Below are 25,353 nucleotides of genomic sequence, written 5' to 3'. Positions count from 1 at the left end.
TGCAGGGATTCCTGGACATGTAAGAAGGAAAGGCAAACTAAGTCATCAGGGCAGCACCCCAGGACCACCATGAACTTCATAGCAGTGCAAAGAGTGATGTGTGTCCATCTCCCAAGTGTTAAAGCTGCAAAGAGGTTTTCATTACTATCCAGTTTATTAAAGTGTGTTTTCTTCTGGCACTTCATTCAGTTTCTGCCCTGATAGTGAACAGGTCTGTTTTAATGGTATGTGTAATTCTCCTTTCTCAGTAAAGGTGTTGAAATATTTGCTCCTTAAACAAGACAGAAGCTTTCTTTTTCTTTTCTTCTCTCTCTCTCTTTTTTTTAAACATTCACTTACCTGCTTGTTTGGTGAGTAGCAGAAATACATGTTTTTTTATACTTTGGCCTTTATGAACATAATGTATTCATCAAATCCTAAAAGGCATCCCTAATAGAATATCCTTTGATTCTATCCAGGACTTAATATATTTAACACCTGGATAAATTTAGAGTTCTTTTGAACTAAATGAAATCACTGAGAATCTAACAGTTACCAGACAGCTGTTAATAGTTTTCACAACTACTTGCAGTTACCCAGAGGGAAGAAAATGTGGTCCATTTCAGGTCCTTATATAAAATACAGTAATTTACAATGGGCACAATATTTTAACTTTTAGTAAAGGGGAGACCTGTTTATTTTAATAGGACTAGTATTTCAATTGTTAAAAAATTAAAAATTATCATTTTAATTTCCTTGAATTAAAAATAAGAACCCCGGAAGAAATAGACCCATGGAAAAAAATTAGTAATTATTTTCTTCCTATTCATATTCTCATTATGGTTGAAGAATATATTTTGAAATGACATAGATCCGTGTATTTCTAAAAATATATTTTATTTGAATCACAAAGTGCAATTTTTCTAAAATTGCTGAGAGTCAATGTTATGTTAAATTAATGGCAAAAGTAAACAGGCAGACAATTTTAAACAGTCTCTGTCTTTTTCTAGGAAGATGTAGGATATTTGAGAAAAGGAAGACATAATCATTAAATGAATATTAGTCCAAAATATACAAAATTATTAACCAAAATCAGGCACTCACATAGCTGATTTTTCATTTTAATATTAATAAAACTTTCCTAAAGTCTTGTTTCTTCATCCAAGAAAGGTAGAATCCACTGTACCACTTACCTAATTTGTGAAGATGTCTTTTTTATATGACCAAATAATTGCATATAAACATGATTACACAGATTTCATTCACAATGCTTAAGACTAAACCATGCTGATTTTAATAAAAATATTTCCCTAATAAAATCTTATTACTAACCTTTTCTCATGAAACATGTGTTTCCACGACTTCCAAAGACCTGGTAATCGTTCATGCAAATGAAAAAAAAAAAGTGTATGTTTTCCGTACATGCATAAGTTGTTCCACAAACATCTGGTAACGAAACTTTGCAAGCTGCTAGATTATGAGCCAGCCCAGGTGTTCACTACATCTCTAGAACTCAGCAGTTGCCTGCAGTAATTTGTTGCAACTCGTATTGGCATTTTTACGGTTATGATGAGGCAAAGGGTGATGACATCATGTTCTAATGTTACGAAGGTGCTGTGAATTCAGGGTGAAAATTCCATCAATGAGTGATTGTTATGGAAAGGGACTACATTGGTGGCCATCGCGTTTTGCCAACTGAAACATCTGGGCACAAGTTAGTAGTGCCGCACCTTGTAAATAACTTAATTGAAATTAATTGCCAGAAGTTTGCAGCACCCTAGGTAGTTTATAAGTACCAGTTCTTATTCTACGGCAATGTTTTGCGCTTGAGAATCTTGTATTCTCAGATTCTGTTTTAGCAGCTTGGGATGAAAGTGAAAAGTATAGAAAATGCATGATGAAACAGCGGGACTGCAAGGAAATTAACATTATATGTAGAGAAGAAAGCATTGCTATCTGTATACCTGCTTTCACCGATAAAGTATTTTTCTCACAGAAATAATTTTCAAATTAGTGTATAAAGCAGTTTCTGAAAAGACGGCAGTTGAGTGATTAGATATAGGTCTCTATTTCTCCAAAAAGAAAGATCTAGTATTTTGCCCATGTTGTAAATATTAAATGCTTATTGTGTTGATACAAACATGTGAAATTATTATATACTATAAACCACATATTTGAAGAGACAAAAGGGTTGTTCTGTGGAAAAACTAGGAGACTGAATAGGAAATATGGGTCCTGTTGTTGCTGTACATATTCTGAAGCATTTAGAATTCTAAGTTATTCACAGCTTCACGCATCATAAATCCAAGGCAAGGTAACCAAACAATTACAAGGATACTGTAGTCAACAAAAATGAATTACTCAATAAATATGGATGTCAAGTCCTTGCTTCTTCCCTTCTTAACTCCTCTTACCTTTGAATTTTTGCTTTCTAAAAAACATTCTGCAAAAGTAAAGCTGTTTAAAGATTTTAAATGTTGACAGTTTAAAATTCACATGAAAATCCAATTAGTAAACTAAAGTATGCATTTGCCTTGAAAGTACCACAACTTATATATTACAATATAAACTTCCATAATGCCCTCAACATTGCAAAAACTTCTATAAAATGTTTTAAAAAATAACTGTTGTTTTATTCTGTATGTTCAATATGAAGTTCTACATAATTAACTTTTTTTTAGAGTTTAATGTGGGAAGTTTTTCTAACTAGTGTGATATTTGTTATTATTTCAAGAAAAGCTGTATAACTCATATATTCTCTATCCACCCACCTTGGCTGCCTAGAAAGTTAAAGCTCATCTTTTTTTTTTTTTTTTTTTTTTTTGATAAATCAGTCGTTATCCTGAGCCCACACTTTCTGGTACAACCAAATTGCTTTTTCTGCCCTTTTCCCTTTTATATTTCTTGACATTTGTGCTCTTATATTTGCTTTGATAATCAGATTTATCTATGTTTTCTATGTAAATTAAAGGAGATAGGGTTTAGATAATACATACTCTAGAATATTTAGGACTATCAGTTGGTATTCTTTCATATAAAATATTTACAATTCAAAAAATCTATTCTTCCTAGAGCTGTGGGATATTTCAAATTTGAATTTTTTTTCTCCTTATAGCTCACTATAACAAAAATTATACTTTATATAACAATGTTTTGCTTTGTTTTTGATAACAGAGACCCTTATGTTCACAAATGAGCTTTTGATAGACAATACAACCTAGCTATTCCCGAAAAAGATCTGAATTCTTTTTTTTGAACGGAAAGAAAAAGAATTGTATCTCTATACTTATTCATAAAAGTAATCTTGGTGCTTTGTCATAATGGACATAATGTTAGGCAGAGAGAGTTCAGTGAGCTATCCAAATGCAAGAAATAATTCCATTTAATCTTTGCTTTTGTTAGGAACAAGCATGGAGAGTATGTGCAAAGAAGCGGCTTTAACTTATGGTTTTAATTTTAAATCTTTGAATCCCTGTAAGTTTCCCTGAGGTTAATATTTTAATGGTATCAGATCAAATTAAATAGAGAATATGTGGAAGGAATGGCAGGCAATTAAGAGAGCCATACAAAATCAATGACAGTTGTTTTTAATCAGATTTCCACTCAGCTGTTTTTCACTACAAATGAATGTATTTTACAATAAAAATGTATAAATCTTTGGAGCGATAGATAGAGCTATATGATCTTGGGATTTATCTTTACAATTTAAGGAATAAAATAACTCCCTGTCCTTAAGGAGTTTGCTATTAATAACAACAGTTACATTTATGAAAGCTATAAAAGAGCCTGAAGTAGAAAAATGAGTCAGGGGTTTTGCTAACGAGTTGCAGAACTGACAGACTATTCGAGAAAGTTGTTAGGAGGCAGTCCCGAGCAGTGCTAGAAATAATGAACAGAATGTGACGCAAATACTGAAGGAGCAGGCAAGCTAAAAGAGATCTCTCAACTGAAAATAAATGGCTTTAATTCTTCGATAAGGCATTTTTATTGCCATATTCCACCATTGTTTGTTTTTTCCCCCCCCAGACATTGTAGTAAGAGGATGATTTCAATCCAAAGCAGTTGCAGTGGCCCGGAGAAGGTCATAGAACATCGGGGGAGTAGGAAGATCTAGTCTTTCATTCAGTTAATTTCGTAGCACCTATGATGCCTCAGGCCCTCCACCTGGCTCTCTGGATATGGAGGCCAGTAAGACTATTGCTTTTTCCTGTACTTTGTGATCATTATAACTGTCCTAAGTTATTGAAATATGTTAGATTAGTTACATTTTATTTTAAAAGACAGGTGGGCGCCTGGGTGGCTCAGTTGTTAAGCGTCTGCCTTCGGCTCAGGTCATGATCCCAGAGTACTGGGATCGAGCCCGCATCGGGCTCCCTGCTCCGTGGGAAGCCTGCTTCTCCCTCTCCCACTCCCCCTGCTTGTGTTCCCTCTCTCACTGTGTCTCTCTCTGTCAAATAAATAAATAAAATCTTTAAAAAAAAAAGAAAAAAAAATAAAAGACAGGTAAGTACAGAGACAATAAAGCTGATCTACAGTGTTAGATGTCAAGATAATAGTTATGCTCAGCAAAGAGGGGAGCTGGGTCGAGAAAAAAAGGATATACAAAAGGGGCCTTTGGGGTTCTGGTAGTTTGCTTCCTGGTTTGTATGTTGATTCTGAGTGGTTCCATATTCACTTTGTGAGTAGTCATTGAATATACAGTTATGGTTTGTGCACTTTCCTTAAGTTATATATTAGTAAAAATTTACATGGAATTAAGGAGAAAAAGAGAACTGTTCAATACATATTTAAAAGATATGCCTTCCTTTTCTTTTTTTTACCAAGCTTTCTTATCTTTTTGTTACTACTCATTCCTCTGCAATATTCTAGTACACTCCATATGACTGGGCTCTCTCTAAGATTGTTAATGACAGCATCACCATCTCTTATGGCCAGTCTTCAAACTTTACCTCCTGTGATGGCTCTGGTCCTTTTGACTTTCTTACCATTTTCTCTCAATTAGGATAGTTCAAAAAGATTATTTTTTTCTCCTAATTTGGCTTTTGTAACACCATACTCTCCGGGTTCTTTTTCTAATCACGAAATTGTTCCCACTTAGCCCCCTTCACTAGATTTTCTTCTAACCATTCCTGAAAAATTGATGTTCTGTTTTCTCAATCTTTTCTCCTTGCTCTACCTTCTTCCAGGGGAATTTGACTCAGAGATTTTGTTTTCGTTTTTGTTCTGTTTTTGTTGTTTTGACTATAGTCTATTGATAATGCTCAAATCCTTCTCTCCACCACCAAAAACTTGATATCTAGTTCCATATTTTAGATTGTCTACTTGGCATTTCCACCTGGTTTTCATATAGATAGCCCAAACTAAGTAAGTTCCAAACTGAAATTATTGTCTGAACTCCAGAAGTCTGATTTTCCTCCTTTATTTCCTGTCTCAGTTAGCATTTCATCTTTAAGCCAGTCATCCAAGGTAGGTATTTCTGAATAATTCTTTATTCCTTTCTTTCTCTCTTTCAACTCCCACATGAATAAGCCACCGTGTTTGTTATTAGTACCGATTAAATATTTCTCAAATTGAAACTCTCTTCTCAATTCCATTGAAACAGGTAGAGTCTGGACCCTCATTATCTTTTCTCCTCCCAGAATATTTTATATCCTCATAAGTGGGTCCCCTGCCTAAGGTGTGAACATCCTTCCTACCTGTGTTCCACATTGCTGCTGCAGTCGTCACCCACGTCTGATGGCTGTATGCAGCACCATTCAAAGGGCACTTCCTGTGGGCATGGCAACAGGGCACAGCTGGCTAACTCCTCTTTTAACAAGTTCTTTTTGAGATGCAGAAAAATGGTTAATCTCAGGAACAGCACAGGAACCTATGAAAGAGTACCATTCACCTGTCATAACATTCAAGAGATTTCCATTGGTTATAGTGCAAGTGGTGCCATATTTTAAAAAAGGACATCTCCTATGTATTTTAAATAAAATTCAGGAGAACCTGATCTCTCTAAAATAACAGAAGAAAGATCAGAGAGCAAGTCTGTAAATTGAAACAAAGAGAGGAAATTAAAAAAAGACAAAATTTCAAAGTAGTTGAATCAGAAAAAGGGGGATTTAATAAATTAAAAATGCAATGGGATTTTTAAAAATCTTAATAAGAAAAGAAGCAACATTACAGAAAATAAAATTAGTATTTACAAAACAAATATAGAGGGGCACCTAGGTGGCTCAGTCAGTTAAGCGTCTGTCTTTGGCTCAGGTCATGATCCCAGGACCCAGATCATGATCCCAGGGTCCTGGGATTGAGCCACACATGCCTGCTCAGTAGGAAGCCTGCTTCTCCCTCTCCTCCCTGCTCGGGCTCTCTCTCGCTATCTCTGTCTCTCTCTGGCAAATAAATAAAATCTTTAAAAGACAAAACAAAACAAACAAATATAGAGAGCAAGGCATGGGAGTGAAGATGATAGATCTATATGTTTTCTATTATAAACAAGAGTGTGAAGACAAGTCTTGCATATTAATCTTCACATGTTGTCTCCTTGTTCCTTAGAACGAACTTCTAATTGTATAAATACTGGGTCATAAGGTATGAATTTAGAAAAGTTTAGAATGTGCTACTAAATTATCTTTTTTTATTTAAAGATTTATTTATTCATTTTACAGAAAGAGCACAAGTGGGAGGCGCAGAGGGAGAGGGAATCAAGCGGATCGCAAAGCCACTGCGGGACCCGATTCCGCAACACCAAGATCACAGCGTGAACTGAAACCAAGAGTCAGACGCTCAGCCGACTGTGCCACCCAGGTGTCTCCCAAATTATTTTATAAAATGATTAGATTATTATTTTACCAAATAGTGACTACAAAAATAAATTGCCTCATGTCCAAGCTCATACAACTATTACAAATCTTTAAAAAAAAATCTTTGACATGCTGTTTTAAATCCCATTAATGATTACCTTTAATCTTAGAAAATATTTTATATTAGACATCTCTTAATAATGTTTTGACATTTGCACTAGTTTTGCGTCAGTAATTCCAACAAACATTTAAATTTAACGCAATGTTGAATGGTCATTGATGCTCATTTCAATTCTTTTTTTTTTAAAGATTTTATTTATTTATTTGAGAGAGAGAGAATGAGAGATAGAGAGCACGAGAGGGGAGAGGGTCAGAGGGAGAAGCAGACTCCCTGCTGAGCAGGGAGCCCGATGCGGGACTCGATCCCGGGACTCCAGGATCATGACCTGAGCCGAAGGCAGTCGCTTAACCAACTGAGCCACCCAGGCGCCCCTCAATTCTTTTTTATTATAATTTCTTCTCTTATTGTTCATTTTGATGCATTTCCCATTGGACAGGAGCATATCTGAAAATGTTTTCATTCAGAAAATTTAGATGGTACACTTTCTAAGCCCCTGCATATATGAGAACGTCTTTCTGTTGACTTGGATGTAAAAAACAGTTTAGCTGAGTTTAGAACTTTTGGGTAACAAAATGTTCTCTCAAAAGGAGGATACATTGTTTTCTCTCTTTCAGTGTTATAGTCAAGCCCAAGGCCAATCTGATTTTTACTCCTTTACAGGCACACAGTGTTGACTAGCTGCTATGTTGTAGAATATTTTCTTTTGTCTTTGAAATTTAAAATTTTTATCCTAATATGTCCATTTTTTTATTAACTTAGCCTGATCCAGTTATTGAGCTATTTCCATTACAAATGTACATGTTTCTTCAGCTTTGAAAAGTTTATTCATTTCTATTATAATATTGGTTAAATTGAGAAGAGCACAGATCAGTATTGACTCATAAAATTGGGGGAGGATGGGTAAAAAATGTATTGGGCCCAAAAGTTTTTGTGAGTTGTTTCTAATTATCAAGCAATAGGTAATTCCCATGTGATAAATTTAAATTCTTTCAGAATACAAGAAAAGATAGAAATGTTCTCAATTTATTTTGTAATGCAAATATAATCTTGGTAGCAAAACCAAAGATACCATAATATGATATCACTGCAGAAATCTTTTATAAATATAATACAAAAAACCCAACTAAATAAAATAATTTTAAAGTAGACAGTATGTGACAAAATACACCAAAATGAGGTAGGTTTTTTTTTTCAAATGTGGTTTAATGCTATAAAACCCATCCATATAAGTTATCACATTAAAAGAAACTAGATGTTCATTGCAATAATGCTGATCTTAAATTGGACTGGATAGTTGTTCACTTGGCATTACTTTTCTTCCCTTTTATTGCAGAGGAGAAGCCACAGACTACCAATAAGCACTGACATGAGGTTTATAGAGCACAAGAGAAGGAAAGGTCATTATTCTCTGGAGGCAGTTGCAAACTGACAAATGAGCAAACATGAGATTTATACTGGCTTTCTCAAGAATTCTTGAGAACCACCTGCTGTGGTGTTACAGGCTGAAATCTTTACTTTTGAACTCCCTGACCTTTGTGTCTCCTGCTCTTCAAAGAGCTGTGTAAGCCCAATTCCTATATTAAACTCTTTGTACCTGGATTATTTGAAGTGCCTTCTGTGTTCCTGGTTGATCCCTGATTGATATAATACAGAAAAAATTCAAAATCCAATGCTTAATCAAACTTATATAATATATATTATGTGATATACCAAACTTAACAATATGTAGGAAGTACATAACAAAATTAATAAAACTTTTCATAGATAAATCTTGAATAAATGGAAAGGCATACCTAATTCTTGGATGTTGAAGATTCAATATTGTGAAGATATCAAGTGCCTTCAAATTAACTCATATATCTAATATGATTTAAATGAAAATTCTCATCAGAACTTTTTTTAAACTTGATAAAAATTTCATAAAGCTTTCTTGAAAAAATAATGAGCAATGTTAAATTATTTATGAGAAAAGAATAATGCATAATTGGCCTAATGAATATTAAAACAAATCATAAATTTACAGTAATTAAAAATGTAATACGGTGCTGCCATGTTACCATAGACATAGATCAATAGAAATAGAATAAAAAACACATAAACAAAACCTAGTATACATAGGAATTTAATAATAACAAAACTGTATTTAAATTTTTTGTTGTCTCTTACACCAGATTAGTAAACTCTATTGCTTGTGTTTCAATTTTTTAATTGACAACTCCAATCTTTCCTCCCTCATCTTGGAGCTTGACATTTTGGGTGCCTAGAATAAATTGTTTATAATTCCTTCATCCAAATAAATGGGCTTTTTAGATATGGTCCTTGTTCTCAACCTTAAAGATATATTTGAAATTGAAAGACTTAAGAGACTATGGACTCTGAGAAACAAACAGAGTTCTAGAGGGGAGGGGGTGGGGGGATGGATTAGCCTGGTGATGGGTATTAAAGAGGGCATGTATTGAATGGAGCACTGGGTGTTATATGCAAACAATGAATCATGGAACACTACATCAAAAACTAATGATGTAATGTATGGTGATTAACATAACATAATAAAATTTAAAAAATGCAAAAAAAAGACAATATTGTTAAGATGTCCATACTACCCAAAGTGACCTACCTACCCAACATGATCAATATCTTATTAAAATCCCAACAATTTTTTTGAAGAATTAGGAAAAAAACCTTAAAATTTATATGGAATCTCAAGGGACCCTGAATAACCAAAACAAAAGGAAGAATAAAGTTGGATGTCTCACACTTCCTGATTTCAAATCTTACTACAAAGCCATGGTAGTTAAAACAGTGTAGTAGTGGCATAAAAACAGATATATAGACAAATGGAATAGAATGAAAACTTCAGAACTAAACCTTCCCTTATATGGCCAAATGATTTTTCACAAGGGTGCCATGACCATTTAATGGGGAAAATGACAGTTTTTTCAACAAATGGTGTTGAGATAACTGGTAAGACACATACAAAAAGAATGAAGTTGGACTTTTATCTTACATCATATACAAAAATGAACTCAGAATGGATCAAAAACCTACATGTGAAGAGTTAAAACGATAAAGCCCGTAGAAGAAAACATAGGAAAAAGTCTTTATGACATTGGATATGTCAATGATTTCTTAGTTATGACACTAAAAGCACAGACAACAACAAAAAAAGATGAATTGGACTACATAAAATAGTGTGTAAACTACATAATACTGTGCATCAAAAGACATGATAGAGTGAAAATGTAACTTAGAGAATGGGAGAAAATATTTGCAAATCATATACCTCACAAGGGGTTAATATTTAGGATGTATAAAGAACAACAGCTCGACAACAAAACCCCCCGAAGAACCCAGTATGACAATGGGCAAAAGACTCAATAGATATTTCTCCAAAGAAGCTATACCAATGGCCAATAAGCACATGAGGGGATGCTCAAAATCACTAATCTTTAGGGAAATGCAAATTAAATCCACATGAGATACTACCTCACACCCATTAGGGTGGCTACTATCAAACAAACAAAAATAACAAGTGTTTGCAAAGATATAGAGAAATTGGAACCCTTCTGCACTGTGAGAATGTAAAGTGGTACACTTATATGAAAAACAATATGGAGCTTCCCCAAAAAATTAAAAATAAAATTATCATATCATCTAACAATTCTATTTCTGGGTCTGTATCTCAAAGAATGGAAAGCACTTCTTGAAGAGATATTTGCATAGCCATGTTCATAGCACTATTAATCACAACAGTGATTGGAAACAACCCAAGTGTCCCCTGACAGATGAATTGATACACATAATGTGGTATATACATTCAATAGACTATTATTCAGCCTTAAAAAAGAAAGGAAGTTTTGAAACATGCTAAAACATGGGTAAACCTTGAGAACATTGTTATGTGAAACAAGCCAGTCACAAAGAAATAGTTGATTCCACTTCTATGAGTTAGTTACCTAGAGTGGCCAGATTCATCCAGACAGAAAATGGTCATTTCTAGGTTCTGCGGGGAGGAGGTAATGGAGATTTGTTGTTTAATTGGTACAAAGTTTCAGTTTTAAGATGAAAAGAGATCTAGAGATAAATGATGGTGATGGTTGCACAACAATGTGAATGTATGTAATGCCACTGAATGGTACACTTAAAAATGGTTAAGATAGTAAATTTTATGTGTATTTCATCACAATTAATTAATTATATGCATATACAAACAAAGATATATTGGAGAGCTATCTATAAAAGGGGAGACCAGAGATGTTTAATTCTCTTATGCTTTCTGATCCTTAGATAATAACTATAATCTCATTTCCTCGTACCTCCCTTTTTTCCCCTTTAGCAGAATACCAGACAATATTGTGACCTTTCCCATTGCCAGAAGTCTTGGAACTAGCTGAGTTTTCCACTCCCTCCTTGTTTTCTAACAAGCCAGGGTGCTCAGTGTGCTTTTGAAACCAGACACCATCCTTCCCCTCAAATGGCTTACATTCTAGTTGGGGGTACATAAGCAGCAAAAGGGGCAATCATAACAAAATGTGGTGGTGTTAATTTCTAAAAAGTTCACCTGAAGCCCTGGTGGTATGAATTCCAAAGGGCTTCCTACAGTAACTTAGTACATGGAGGTGACGAAGCAAAGTGGTGATAAGAATAGCATAAAGCCTTGCAGCTCTAACTTGACCAAACATACACTAAGAAATATCATGTACAATATTCCATCAAGATAAAAGGCTCATTTTTGTTTTAAATTATATAGGCATGAGAGCAGGGTGGAGAGGACATGATTAACACGTGAAACACTCCTTTGTGGTTGACGTGGAAAAAAATTTAAAGCTGTAGGCTCCAAGTATGGACAAGAGCTATTTGATTAGCAGGTGTTTCAAGGGGTCAAGAGTGAAAGATAGGAATATGGAACTCAAGTGTGGGAAATTTACTACTAGGATTTTTTTTAGTGGCTAAGAAACAAGTCCATGACACTTATGATGTCATTTTATTTGAGTAGGAAAAACTAACAGATGAAATCGAGGCAACTACAAAACTTCCTATATGATTGATTGAAAAATTTGTAACAAAAGCAGATGCTTCAACTGGAAAAGTTTCTTTCACAGCTTCCTCTCCTGGTTTTGTAACTATCAACCAAGTTGGGCAAAAATATTACAATGTATTTGGGCAAATGAGACTCCACCATAGGCTTTTAAGTTAATACATAAAAAAACATTTAAAAATATTAAAGGAAGTCATATTTAGTTCTCTTTATTTCTTCATCAAGATTATTATTGATTCCTTTAAATGTTCTACCATATTTTTTTATTAGAAAGAAAAAATGCACAGAACAGGACTGCATCAGTGAAAGCCTGCAATTCTTTCCTTTTTATTAAGCACAAATTCACCATTTGGTAAAATTAGGGTATTCTTAAATTTTTAGCCACAATGTAGTTTAACAAACCTTATTTTCCTCAGTGGTGGAAGAACACCTTGAAGTTCCTCCCATATAACACAATGATATAATGTAGGTCTGTGAACCCTGAGTGCTCAATAAACTCCTCTTAAAATTTCACATTAAAAAATTAAAAACATTTTAAAGATTTTATTATTTATTTATTTATTTGATAGAGAAAGAGAAAGATAGTACAAGCAGGGGGAGCAGCAGAGAGAGAGGGAAGCAGACTCCCCGCTAAGCAGGGAGCCCAATGCGGGGCTTGATCCCAGGACCTTGGGATCATGACCAGAGCTGAAGGCAGCCACTTAACTGCCTGAGCCACCCAGGAGTCCCCAAAACTTCAAAACATTTTGATAAACAAACATTTATTGCTTGGGTAGACTTTTGGTGTTTCAAGAGTAATGAGTCCTCCAAATTCATCTGAATTAATTTGGAAAAACAAAGAAGAGTATTTAGCTTCATAAAGATTTCTTTTTAAGATTTTGTTTGTTTATTTGAGAGAGAGAGAGAGAGAGCATGAGTGGTGGGGGGGGAGGGCCAGAAGAAGAGGGAGAAGCAGACTTCCCATTGAGCAAGGAGCCCTATGAGGGGCTCCACGAGGGCCTCCATCCCAGGACCCTGAGATTATGATCTGGGCTGAAGTCAAATGCTTAACCGAGTGAGCCACCCACGCACCCCTAACTTCATAAAGATTTTAACTAGGATATTCTATTTAAGTTTTTGGTAAATATATCAATTTATTTCCCAAACCTGCTTTTCCTGGGTCCTGTATTTCAATGAATGAAGTCGTCATCCTCCCACTACAGCTCAAAATCTCAAACTCTTGTTTTGACTTCTTTTTCTCTTTACTCCACCCACATCTACTTAGTTTTTACTCATACCAATTTTACATTTACAGACCCTCTTGCTTGCCTCATTTTCAATCCAAAAGTATGCAGGATTATTGAAATCGCCTTCTAACTCAACTCCCTTCCTTTGGATTTTTACTTATCTAATCCATCCTACACAATACTGTCAGATCAATTTTCTTAGTTTACAGCGCAAATGCTGATGTTCTGCTCCTACAACTTCCCATTATCAGCTTAGTTTTTGGAGTATCCTATCTTGATATTCAATACTCTCAAGGACCTATTCACAACATAGCTCTCTAGCATTGTTTCTACTACTATCTTTTACATTCTCTGAGCTCCTAGGTCCTTTAACCTACTATATTCATAATGTTTCCTTTATGTAGGCTGTGCTTTTATCACTTTCAATATGTCTAAGAATTTTGCCTCAGTAGCAAGACTCAGCTCAGATTCTGAACCCTTACTAAAAGCCTTCATATCTCCATCCTCTGAATTTTCAAAGCACTTTATATGTATCTCCCACTTTGTATAATTTTGATCATGTCTTTAATTTTTCATTTACACTTTAATCCCTTGATAGATTTCAAGCTCCTTTTGAGCAGGCTTTATAGGTGCTTTATCTTGTTATATCCCACACTCCAATTGTTCAGTAAGTATTCAACTGAATTATTTAATTAATTGAAAACCCTTGAGATTTCAGGTGTGAGATGTGTTAAGGAAGGAAATTTATTCACCTTTGAATAATATTATGCATTTGTAGGTCTAAAGAGGAGAACTGAGTTTAGTAATTCCAAACTATTGCCATAAATTTGAAACTGTAACACAGGGTTTACTGGAAACTTATTAAAAGTTACATCTCATGTGGTGATTGATTAATTTCTCAATATTAAGAATTCCATGTAGGGGGCACAGATACAACAAACCTAACAAAACAACTTCCATAATCTATTATCTTGCCTGTTTTCTGTTTCTAATGATTTGACATTGGCTGTTCCAAAGGAAACATCCAATGTAGGAGGTAGTAGAGCCGATTACTGCACACTGCCCTCTGGTGAGCCACAAGGGTAATCTAGAGGGGAAAATTTAGGGTTGAGAGTGTAACTCATTCTCCATGTCCAGGATGCCAGCTGGTGCCAAAGAATGATGTCACATTTTGTGATGTGATCACTTCTCTCAATTGTGCTCTCCTGAGTCTACCAATTCTTTCCATGTAGGTCATCAAACGGCCATCAGCTGGTAAAACTTTCCTCCTCACATAGCCAGAAATGGATCCAGAATCGTTGTAATGAGTCTTACTAAACCAGGAATTAAAAAAAAAAATTACTATTACTTCCTCCATGACATTTCCCTGCATCTTCAAATATCACCAAAGCCTTGAGTGAAAATAATGATAAAAAATATTCTCCTCAGTTTGTAAGGAAAATGGACTCCTAGTAATTGCCATGCTAAATTCTATGTTCTCATTAACAAGTCTTATTTTATATGTAAAAATATAGAGCTTTCTCATTCTTAAAGAGAAGGCCAAAAACCAAATAACCAACTTAACAGCATTAGAAGTACTGTTTGACTTGGAAGGACCACAAGCATATCTGGCTTTTGACCATATTAATACTACCATGTTGCTGGGTGATATTCACTTATTCATTACCACCTGACCAAATACCATCCATCAATAAAGGGATAATTAAAAGTTTCAGAACAGACACGGAACTGCTCAAAACTCATATTCTATAAAGGATACAAATAACCCAGTGACCAATGAGGTGTTTCACTGGCTTCTGCAATCAACTGTATTTACTGTTTGTATTCAATGATGTTTGTTATTTTCTTATCCTATTCTCAACTTTAGGCAACTACATTTTGTATGAGTGATACCAGTAATGGGTAATCTTCAAATAAGTGGAAATTTCCTTTCTGGAGAAGAAGGAAAAAGACTTGCAGAAACATGGAATAAGTGGCATCTTGTTTTATGGCATGCTAATGTTTAAACAAGAAAATTTCCCTTTAATAAAAATTTTGACTCTTCAAACTCCAAGAAACTGACCTTGCTTTAGAAGCATATTCTAACCTTCTAAAATAAAAGTGTAATTTTTCCTTATGTTCTTTATTATGTAGTTAAAGTTTACATTACACTCGAACTAAAATCCTTTTTTGACTCTCAATCTTTTAATTTTCTGAGGCTGTTTACATGCAAAGTCAGTGAACGATTTTTTACTTATTGTTAATTTATTTTACTTTCAAGTAAAAAAAAAAACATTCTGTGGGAGGTTTTACACTGGTTTCTGCTGAGTTGTTGCTTAAATGTGGGTAAAGGGATTCCTGAATTCAGAGAATTCATATTAAATAAAATAGCATCTAAGTTCCTTTAACCTCCAAAATTTTATGTTTCCAATGATATCATACACTGGTGAACAATTGTTTTAAAACTAAATATTAATTATATATGTAATATGTATTTAAACCCAATCTTTGTGCTGTTGTATATTATGTAACTGAAAAAGTACCATGAGGAGAAATGGTATGAATAAAATTTGTTTTTCACCACAGAAATAATGTTACTCAGGCTTTGATTAAATAACTACCAACTAATTCTATGTGTAGTGACCGTTTAATCAAACAGGATATATCCTGTATTTTGCATTGTAGTAAGTCTACTTTCTAAAATAAAGTAAATATTTATAAATCAAGTAGGGAAACTGGTAGCATTGTATATGAATCAATTCAATCTTACAATCTATTATATAAAGTTCTTCTTTTGCTTTTTCTTATAACTATTTTTTTTTTAATGGATACCAACCAAAAAGTGAAAAAAACCACCAGGGTCATAGAATTTAAAAAACTTATTTAAAAATGACTTTGATTATTATAATGCCATTTATGATGTTGATACCTTTTCTTCATATAGAGCTTTCTGATTTAATTTAATTAAAAAAAATTTTTTTTGAGAGAGAGAGAGTGTGTACGTGGGAGGGGAGGAGCAGAGGGAGAGAGAGAATCTCGCCTCATGGGGCTGGTGGGGCTCCATCTCATGACCCTGAGATCATGATGTAAGCCGAAATCAAGAGTCAGACGCTTCACCTACTGAGCCACTCAGGCACCCCAGGACTCTCCAATTTAAAAAAATAATAATAAACTTTATTTTTTAGAGCAGTTTTAGGATCATAGCAAAATTGAGTGGAACGACATGGAGTTCCCATATCTCCTTGTCTCCACACATGCATAACCTCCCTCCTATCAACATCTCATACCAGAGTGGTATATTTGTTATAATCAGTAAACCTACATTGACACATCCTTATACCCACATCCATAGTTTATATTAGTCACTCTTGGTGTTATAAATTTTATGTGTTTTGACAAATGTGTAATGACATGTTTCCATCATTATAGTAACATACAGAGTTTACTTATCTACTCACCTTCTAAAAGACATCATGGTTACTTCCAAGTGTTAGCAATTGTCAATAAAGTTGCTATAAATATCTGTATGCAAGTTTTTTTGTGTGGACATAAGTTTTCACTTCATTTGGATAAATACCAAGTAGAGTGGTTACTAGAATGTATGGTAAGAGTATGTTTAGTCTTGTAAGAAACTGCCAAACTGTCTTCCAAAGTGGCTGCATTATTTTGCATTCCCACCAGCAATGAATGAGAGTTCCTCTTGCTCTACATCCTCACCAGCATTTGGTGTTGTCAGTGTCTTGGATTTTGGCTATTGTAATAGGCATGTAGTAGTATCTCATTGTTTTAATTTATAATTCCCTAATGACATATGAGGTTGAAGATCTTTTCTATTCTTATTTACCATCTTCTTTGGGTCATGTTTTTTAATTGAGTTGCTCATTTTCTTATTCTTAATAGTTCTTTGTATGTTTTGGATAAGAGTTCTTTATCAGATGTGTCTTTTGCAAATGTTTTCTCAGACTGTGGCTTGTCATTTCATTCTCTTGATATTGTCTTTTGCAGAGTAGAAGTTTTTAATTTTCATGAATTCCAGATTTACAGTATTTATTTCATGGACCATGCCTTTGGTGTTGTATTTAAAAAGTCATCGCCATACCCAAGATCACCTTTGTTGTCTTCTAGGGGGTTATAATTTTGCATTTCACACTTACGTCTGTGGTCCATTTTGAGTTAATTTTTTGTGTGTGCAGGGTATAAGGTCTGTGTCTCAGTTCATTTTTTGCTGGATGTCCAGTTGTTCCAGTATTATTTGTTGAAAAGCTGTTTTTGCTCCATTGTATTGCCTTTGCTCTTGTCAAAGATCAGTTGAATATATTTATGTGGGTCTATTTCCAGGCCCCATTCTGTTCTGTTTTATTTTTCTCATCTTTCATCAATACTATTCTGTCTTAATTACTGTAGCTTTACAGTAGGTCTTGAAACTGGTTGCTCTCAGTCCTCCAACTTTGTTATCCTTCCATATTAAGTTGGCTATTCTGGGTCTTCTGCCTCTCCATATAAACTTTAGATTCATTTTGTCAATATCCACAAAATAACTTGCTGGAATTTTGACTGAAATTGCATTGAGTCTATAGATTAAGTTGGGAAGAACTTACATCTTGACAATGTTGAGTTTTTCATCCATGAACATGGAATATATCTCCATTTAGTTTATTGATATCTTTCATCAAAGTTTTGTAGTTTTCTTCATATAGATCTTGTACATATTTTGCTAGATTTATATTTAAGTATTTCATTTGAAGTGATAATGTAAATGATAAATGTATTTTTAATGTCAAATTCTACTTGTTTATTGCTGGCATATAAGAATGCGATTGACTTTTGTATATTAACCTTGTATCTTGCAACCTTGCTATATTCACTTATTAGTTCAAGAGTCTTTGTTGATTCATTCAGATTTTCTATGTAGACAATCATGTCACCTGACCCCCACCCCCGACTCCTCTAGCTTGGGCTCTCTCTCAAAAAAGACAATCTCTCTCAAAAAAGACAATCATGTCACCAGTTTTATTTCTTACTTACAAATCTGTGTCCTTTTCTTGTCTTATTGCATTAGCTAGGACTTTCAGTGTATGTTGAAAAGCAGTGGTTGGAGAGGACATCCTTGCCTTGTTTCTAATCTTAGTGGGAAAGCTTTGAGTCACTCACCACTTAGTATGATGTTATTTGGAGAAGTGTGGTGGAGCATGGATTTTAAAGTAATAAGGCAGAAGACAGGGAGACCACCTAAGAATTTGTCCAGAAAACTGGAGGAATACCTGAATTGCCATAAATACTAGAATGGAGAAGACAGAAAGAAGATATAGCTGAAATTATTTAAAAAGTGATCAGAATTTGGTGAACAGTAACAGTGAAGGCAAAAGGAGTTTAGAGAGGCTCTCAGTTTTCTAGCTGGGGTGACTATGTAGCACCATCAAAGAAGACAGAAAGTCTAGAAGAAAAAGCAGGTTTGGGGATTAAAAATTCATGCATGCCCTTTTGAACCATATTGGTATGTAGAGTCTGCAATGTCCTGAGGCAGTCGGAAGAAAATGTCCGTCAGTCAGTAAAATATATGAATGCAAGGCTTGGGGAAGTAGTCTGAACTGAGTATCTAGATTCTAATGTTACTTCCTAGTCTGTCATTAATTTAAAATTGTGTAAAAATGGGGTGCCTGGGTGGCTCAGTCAGTTAAACGTTGGACTCTTGATTTCAGCTCAGGTTGTGATTTCAGGGTTCTGAGATTGAGCCCCACATCAGTCTCCATGCTGGGCATAGAGCCTGCCTAAGATTCTCTCTCCCTCTCTCTCCCTCTGACCTACCCCCCCCACCCCCGACTCCTCTAGCTTGGGCTCTCTCTCAAAAATAAAATAAAATGAAATAAAATAAAATTGTGTAAAAATGCAATAGAGAAATAAAAGAGTTAAATATTTTTGGGCCTAATTTTTACATAGGAGATAGGAAAATGGATAAGGTAAAAACAGTTTCTCATTTATTTAGGAAATGTTTGTTTATTTCTTTTGTGAAAGACATTGTTTTAGATGTTAAGGATACAAAAATGAAACAAATAATCCATATCTTCAAAGAGTTCACAAAATATTGGCAAAGGTGTAAGTAAATTATTGAGATATAAATATATAAAAATATATAAAATATAAACATATAAAAATAATATATAAAAATATAGCTTGAGAATGGCTACAATAATGGCATAAATAATATGTGATCAGTCTTCAGAGAATGAGCAACTAATATAGCCTGAAAATTTCAGATTTCTGAGGAGGGAGAGTATGCCTGGAAGAGGAAACAGCATGTTCAAAGGCACAAGGATGAGAATGCTTCAGCCATTGGAGAAAATTACAAGTCGTTGAATGTGCTAGATACAGAGATGCACTACCAGGTTTTCTTTCAAGGAGGACTTCTCTACTGTAGGAAGTACAGCTAGAAATCTATAGCTGTCAGCTCTTTTAGAATATGCTCAGGTGCGGAGAGCTGTCTTTCCAAAGGTTGTACCCTTCCCAGGGCAATCTGCATCTGTGACTGAGAGAAGTGGTATTACAAAGATCTGGACATTTTGATTTGGTGGAGAACTCTGAAAGGCATATTTGTTCCAGAGCTTTCTTTTGGATTGGCTGAAGCTCTATTATGGCTTCATCACAGTTAATCTTCTCCCTCTGCCCAATCCTGCTTCCTTTTCTCTTCTTATTAAGGTATGACCCCTAATAATTCTATAATAATAAATTCTATCCCAGCTTATGCTTCCTGAGGATGCAACCTGTTACATTTAGTACCAAAAATTGTCCAAGAGAGATAAGATAGGATTTTGGCCTGAGCCATTCCTTGCCTTCTGGCAATAAAAACCTTATCAGTGGTGGTACATGGAACACAAGAGAGCCCTTGGCACGAGGTCCAGTTGTTAAAATTTTCACCGTTGGTGAATTGTGCAAATGAATCAGCTATTTGAGATGTATGGAGAATATAGTAGCTTAGAAAGATAATAAGATTGGATGGCTATTGTTAAGCAGCTCTACAGAAGGATAATGATAAAAAACTGGGTGGAAAGTTAAGGAGGCCTCTTTGGTTGCATACAAAGAAGCTCTCATTTCCTGCAAGGAGAGGCTGCAGAAAGCTCAGGACCAAGACCAAGACTTTATAGTCAGAGTGGCTGAATTTCAAAGACTGTTAAATGCCAATGAACACAGATGGTCCATGTTGAGCAAAATTGAAACGCTAGGATTGCCATGACGGAAGGGTGGTAAAGGGGGTAAAGGCTCAGGAAAATAGGCAGGCTGGAATGGATACACAAATATGGCCGGCAGTATGAATATGTTCCATGGGAAGACCCACTGGACATGCAACTTACCAAGGCCATAAAGAATATGCTGGTGAGAAAAGCACCAGCATCTCTAAACAGTAGGTTGGTTATGCCAGAGTTGATAGTAAGGAGAGGTCATTATAGAACTTGACTCACTGATGGCAAAGGAGATGATTGGACTCTGAAACAAGGAAGCCAGGAAGTGGCACTTAACTGCCAGAAGCCAGAGGTTTCAATGATTCCAATGACCAACAAGGTCAGAATGGCAACCAGAACTCACAGGGTTATGGAAAATGTTAATAGAATGTGACAACCCTAGGGACAAATAGATGGGCAGTAACAGTGGAATCACTCAGCATGTACTTGTGGAAGAAATCAAGGATGGATACTTGGGAGGCTGAGTGGCCACCACAATGTAAGTATCATAATCCCTAGCCCAGGTTGTGGATCTGAGTCAGTTTTCAGACCCAGAATCCATTAATCAAAGTGGCTAGGTCCCCATGGAGATGAACCCTGTTATACCATGGCAAACATACCTGGTTATGATTCCCATAGTTTTTCCCAAAAGAGATCAAAGGCTACTCAGGAAAATATGTACCCAAACATTTCAAAAATAGTTGGACACTGAGTCTTAGTTGACTCCCTGATACCAGGCAGCCTAACACATCATCAGGGCTCCCCAATTAGAGTAGAAACATATGAAAGGCAGTTAAAAAAATGGGAATTCTGTCCAAGGTTTAGCTTATAGTGGGTTCACTGGCTGCAACAGAGACTGTATGGCCCACAAAGTCTAACTATTAAATATCTGGTTCTTTACAGAAAAATTTGCTGACCCTGGATCTAAAGGATGCATGAGTGGTGGTCCCCACTGGGTGGGTCCTGGAAGATGACCAGAGACCATCTCAAGCTCAATCTGATCACACCTACTGATAATGCCAGATGTGGTATCTTTGTTAGAGTTAATCCACTTTGTTAGAGTGAATTAATACAGCCTTAGGTACCCAGAAGATAGCCAGTGGTTTGGTGAATGCATTTTTTCCTAACTCGTTCAGATTATAGGATCAGAAACCATCCAGTGTACATTCACATGGGAAGAATACATATTAATAAGCAGTAGCAGTAATGAAGTAGAGGAGAGAAGGTTAAAGGGTTTCTTACCGTACTGGATGAGAGAGGGATTGATGGTTGTTTTCCTGTATAGCTTATCCCCCTCCTCTTTTGTAATAGAATCCCTGAGTTTTAGCAGGTCACAAAAACTGCCCAGCTGAAGAGGGCATTTCTCAGCTTCCCTTGTAGCTAAGCATGGCTATGTGGCAAAGTTCTAGTCAGTGGGATGTGAACTGAAATGAAATGTATGTCTTCTGTGCCCTCCACTTAAAAAGAAGAGGTATTACCTTCTCTTCCTCCTTTCCTTTTTTCTTCCAGTTAGAATGCAGATGTAATGGCAGGAGCTGGAGCATGTTAATTAGACCACACAAAGAAAGCCATGTGTTAAAAATGGGAGAATAACAAGATGTAAGGAGGGTTGGTTGGATCTCTACAGAGCCACCATACCAGCCCTGGGTTACTATGCTTATGTTTGCATGTGAGATAGAAATCAAGACCTCTCTTGTTTAAGCCATTACTATTTTCCAGGCTTCGTTAAAATTGCTGAAACTTAGTGTCCTAACTAATGCAGATTGTACAAAAGCAATTAAGCAAGGTTGAATAAAAAGGTTTTGTGGAGAATGGATAATGAGTTTGTTCTGGAACATGTAATTTGCCTGTGGGACATCTATGTGCATATCCCGTAGGCAGCTGTAAAGTGTATTCTGAGCTCAAGAGATAATTCTGGGCTGGAGAGTTAAAAAAACTTCCATGGATCAAAGGTGGATAATATGAATGAGTTTTGTGGACATGTAGGATGTATTAATGTAGACTGAGCAAGAAGACTTTATACAGAAGACACCAGTGTATTCCAGAATCATTTGTATTAAGGAGACAAAGTCTGTGGAGAGTAGAAACAATTACCCACATAGAATGGCTAAATCTGAGTGAGAAGAGAACAAAGGATGGAAAATTGCAGACAGCTAATTGAAGAAGAGAATAAAGGAAGAAGACTCTGTGAATTGGAATGAGGACCACAAGAATGGTCTGAAGAGTCAATCAGCAAGAGAATAATTTTGTTGAGGTTGATGGGGGAGTGAAATTTTATAAAGAGACAGTGACTGGTAGTCTCACATGCATGTATATTTTAGTCTATACATATAATTGGGAACTATTTATCTATCTATCTTACACTTACATGTAGTGAGTGTAAAGCACATTCATGTTACTACAGATTGTTAACAGTAAGTCTTTATGCTATTATAAACTTGGGGAACATGTTGTGTATGCAATAGATAATCACATAGACATCAAAGATTCATAACATTTTACTGGAAAACATTGCTCATACTTGTAACAGGATTCATATAATCCATATTTTACTCAGGAGCCTGATTATCAAGTATTTTCATAAGAACCTAGATTTGGGCTATCTCATAAACCGAATTTTACAAAGAAAATAACTTTGTTAAGGTAGAAGCTAATTTTATTGTTGCTTAATCTTTAGGTAGTATTTTTATCTAAAGGCATTATTAACATTTGTTACATTGTAACTTTTGGTAGAAAAATTAGGCAAACTATTATAATTATGTTGGGGTTGAAGATACACATCTTAATGGGGCGCCTGGGTGGCTCAGTCAGTTAAGCATCTGCCTTTGGCTCAGGTCATGATCCCAGGGTGTTGGGATTGAGTCCCGCATCGGGCTCCCTGCTCGGAGGGGAGCCTGCTTCTCCCTCCCCTTCTGCCCCCCCCGCCTGTGCACTCTCTCTCTCTCAAAAACAAAAAAAAAGTTACACATCTTAAACAAAGATTCTGATAAAGGTTTTACAATCTTAAAATCATACAAAATCTTATAATATGAATAACAGGCAAAACAATGCCTTAGCTTTTAGTGAATTCACCTTTCCCCCCCAAAAGCAGTGGATTTGTGGCTTATTGCCAGAAAGATTTAGACACTGCAGGTTTGATACACCCTGTGCCTTAATATCCTTATAACTTTATATTCTTATAACTATACTTTTGAACTTAGAAAATTATTATCAAAGCAAAAATTGACTAGTCTTTTATTTATTTATAATTAACATTCCTGCCAAGTACTCCTGAATTGACAATATAACAAATGCACAGGCAGAGTCAGACTCTAGTAGGGATAACTTTCTTTCAGATGTTGGGATGATTTTTCCCTCCTATGCTAGGTTAAAGTTTGGAATAAGGACATAAAATTTTCTTTATCATTAGAATTATTTGCTAGCCAAGACTTAAAGGAAGAGAAATAAGTGGAAGAGTCTTCCACTATTCATATGTAATACTTGGCTTTTCCTGGTCAACTTGAGTGATCAAACTCTCAGGAGAATGCTGAGTGGGGTTCCATCATGTTCTTTTAAACTCTATTTTTCAACCTTCAGAGTGTTCTCATGATATGTTAATTTTGTGATGCACCAAAATTTTTGAAAAAGTTATTTAAACTCAATTTATCTTTGCTGTAGCAGCTCTTGCATGGCTTTTTGCCCAGAGTATTGCTTGCTCCATCTGCAAAAATGGTAGAGTAACTTCTAAGGAAGCAATATAATGGTTTAATATAGATGCAAAACCTAGCTCACTTTTTGATTTTTCAATATCATAAAAAGTAGTGTTTAGCAGCCAGAGATGTGACATGTAAGCACTGGGAATTATGTGAATAATCTCAGTGTTAGAATTAATCCAAATTATAAAAAATATTCCAGCATTGATTTTTAATGTTTTTAGGAGGTTTAATTTCACTGACCTTTTTTTTTTTTTTTTAAAGATTTTATTTATTTATGTGACAGAGAGAGACACAGCGAGAGAGGGAACACAAGCAGGGGGAGTGGGAGAGGGAGAAGCAGGCTTCCCGCTGAGCGGGGAGCCCGATGTGGGACTCGATCCCAGGATCCTGGGATCATGACCTGGGCTGAAGGCAGACGCTTAACGACTGAGCCACCCAGGCGCCCTCACTGACCTTTTTTTTTTTTAAGGATATAATGAAGAGTAAAGGAAGTAGTGTGGACACATGTGCTTTCCAACTACAGTCACCCCATCTCTGAGTTATTATTTTGAGATCATAGTTAAAGGCAACTGATCATGTAAATTAGTTTTTATCAACTTACTGTAATGATTATATGGATGAAATGATGGCTTCTTTTGTGTCTTTTTCTGGCTTGGGACTTTTGTGTGTTAGGCACTGAGATAATAATAGAAGCAGTTCATATTTTTTAATGACATATAGTTCACATACAATATTATATTAGTTTCAGGTGTACAACATAACGATTCAACATTTATGTACATTACAAAATAATCAGAACAAGTCTAGTTACCATCTGTCACCATACGAAGTTATTATAATATTATTGGCTATATTTCCTATACTGTACTTTACGTCCTCATGACTTACATATTTTATAACTACAAGTTTGTATCTCTTTATCTCCTTCACCTATTTAGCCCATCTCCCCACCCCAACCCTCTGTCAACCACATTTGTGTTCTATATTTACGAGTGTTTGTTTTGTTTTTTAGATTCCATATATAAGTGAAATCATATGATATTTGTCTTTTTCTGTTTTATTTCATTTAGCATAATGCCTTCTAAGTCTATCCATGTTGGTGCAAATAGCAAGATCTCATTCTTTTTTATGGTTGAGTAATATTCCATTGTATATGTATATCACATCTTCTTTATCCATTCATCTATTTATGGACACTTAGGTTGTTTCCACATCTTGGCCATTGTAGATAATGCTGCAACAAAGTGGGGCTACATATATCTTTTCCAATTAGTGTTTCTGTTTTTTTTTTTTTTTCAGCTACCCAGAAG

General features: G+C 35.3%; 1 protein-coding gene across 5 annotated transcripts in view; it reads right to left on the bottom strand.

Moving 5' to 3' along the window:
• The window catches only part of LOC113921885, a 62,643-nt gene that overhangs the window by 29,687 nt on the left and 7,603 nt on the right, over positions 1 to 25,353 (bottom strand). For 2 of the 5 annotated variants that reach the window (XR_003519857.2, XR_003519858.2), the window contains exons 3-4: positions 5,676 to 5,848; positions 1,312 to 1,351 (exon numbers count right to left, since the gene is read on the bottom strand). The gene's annotated coding sequence lies outside the window, so the exon portion shown is untranslated. Of the gene's footprint in view, positions 1 to 1,311; positions 1,352 to 5,675; positions 5,849 to 13,787; positions 14,469 to 25,353 lie in introns of those variants that run through there. The other 3 variants (XR_003519856.2, XR_003519859.2, XR_003519860.2) reach the window with 2 other exon arrangements.

Source organism: Zalophus californianus, chromosome 9, assembly GCF_009762305.2.
Source record: "Zalophus californianus isolate mZalCal1 chromosome 9, mZalCal1.pri.v2, whole genome shotgun sequence".
NCBI classification, from domain to species: Eukaryota; Metazoa; Chordata; class Mammalia; order Carnivora; family Otariidae; genus Zalophus; species Zalophus californianus.
This window is presented reverse-complemented; position numbering and strand designations above follow the sequence as displayed.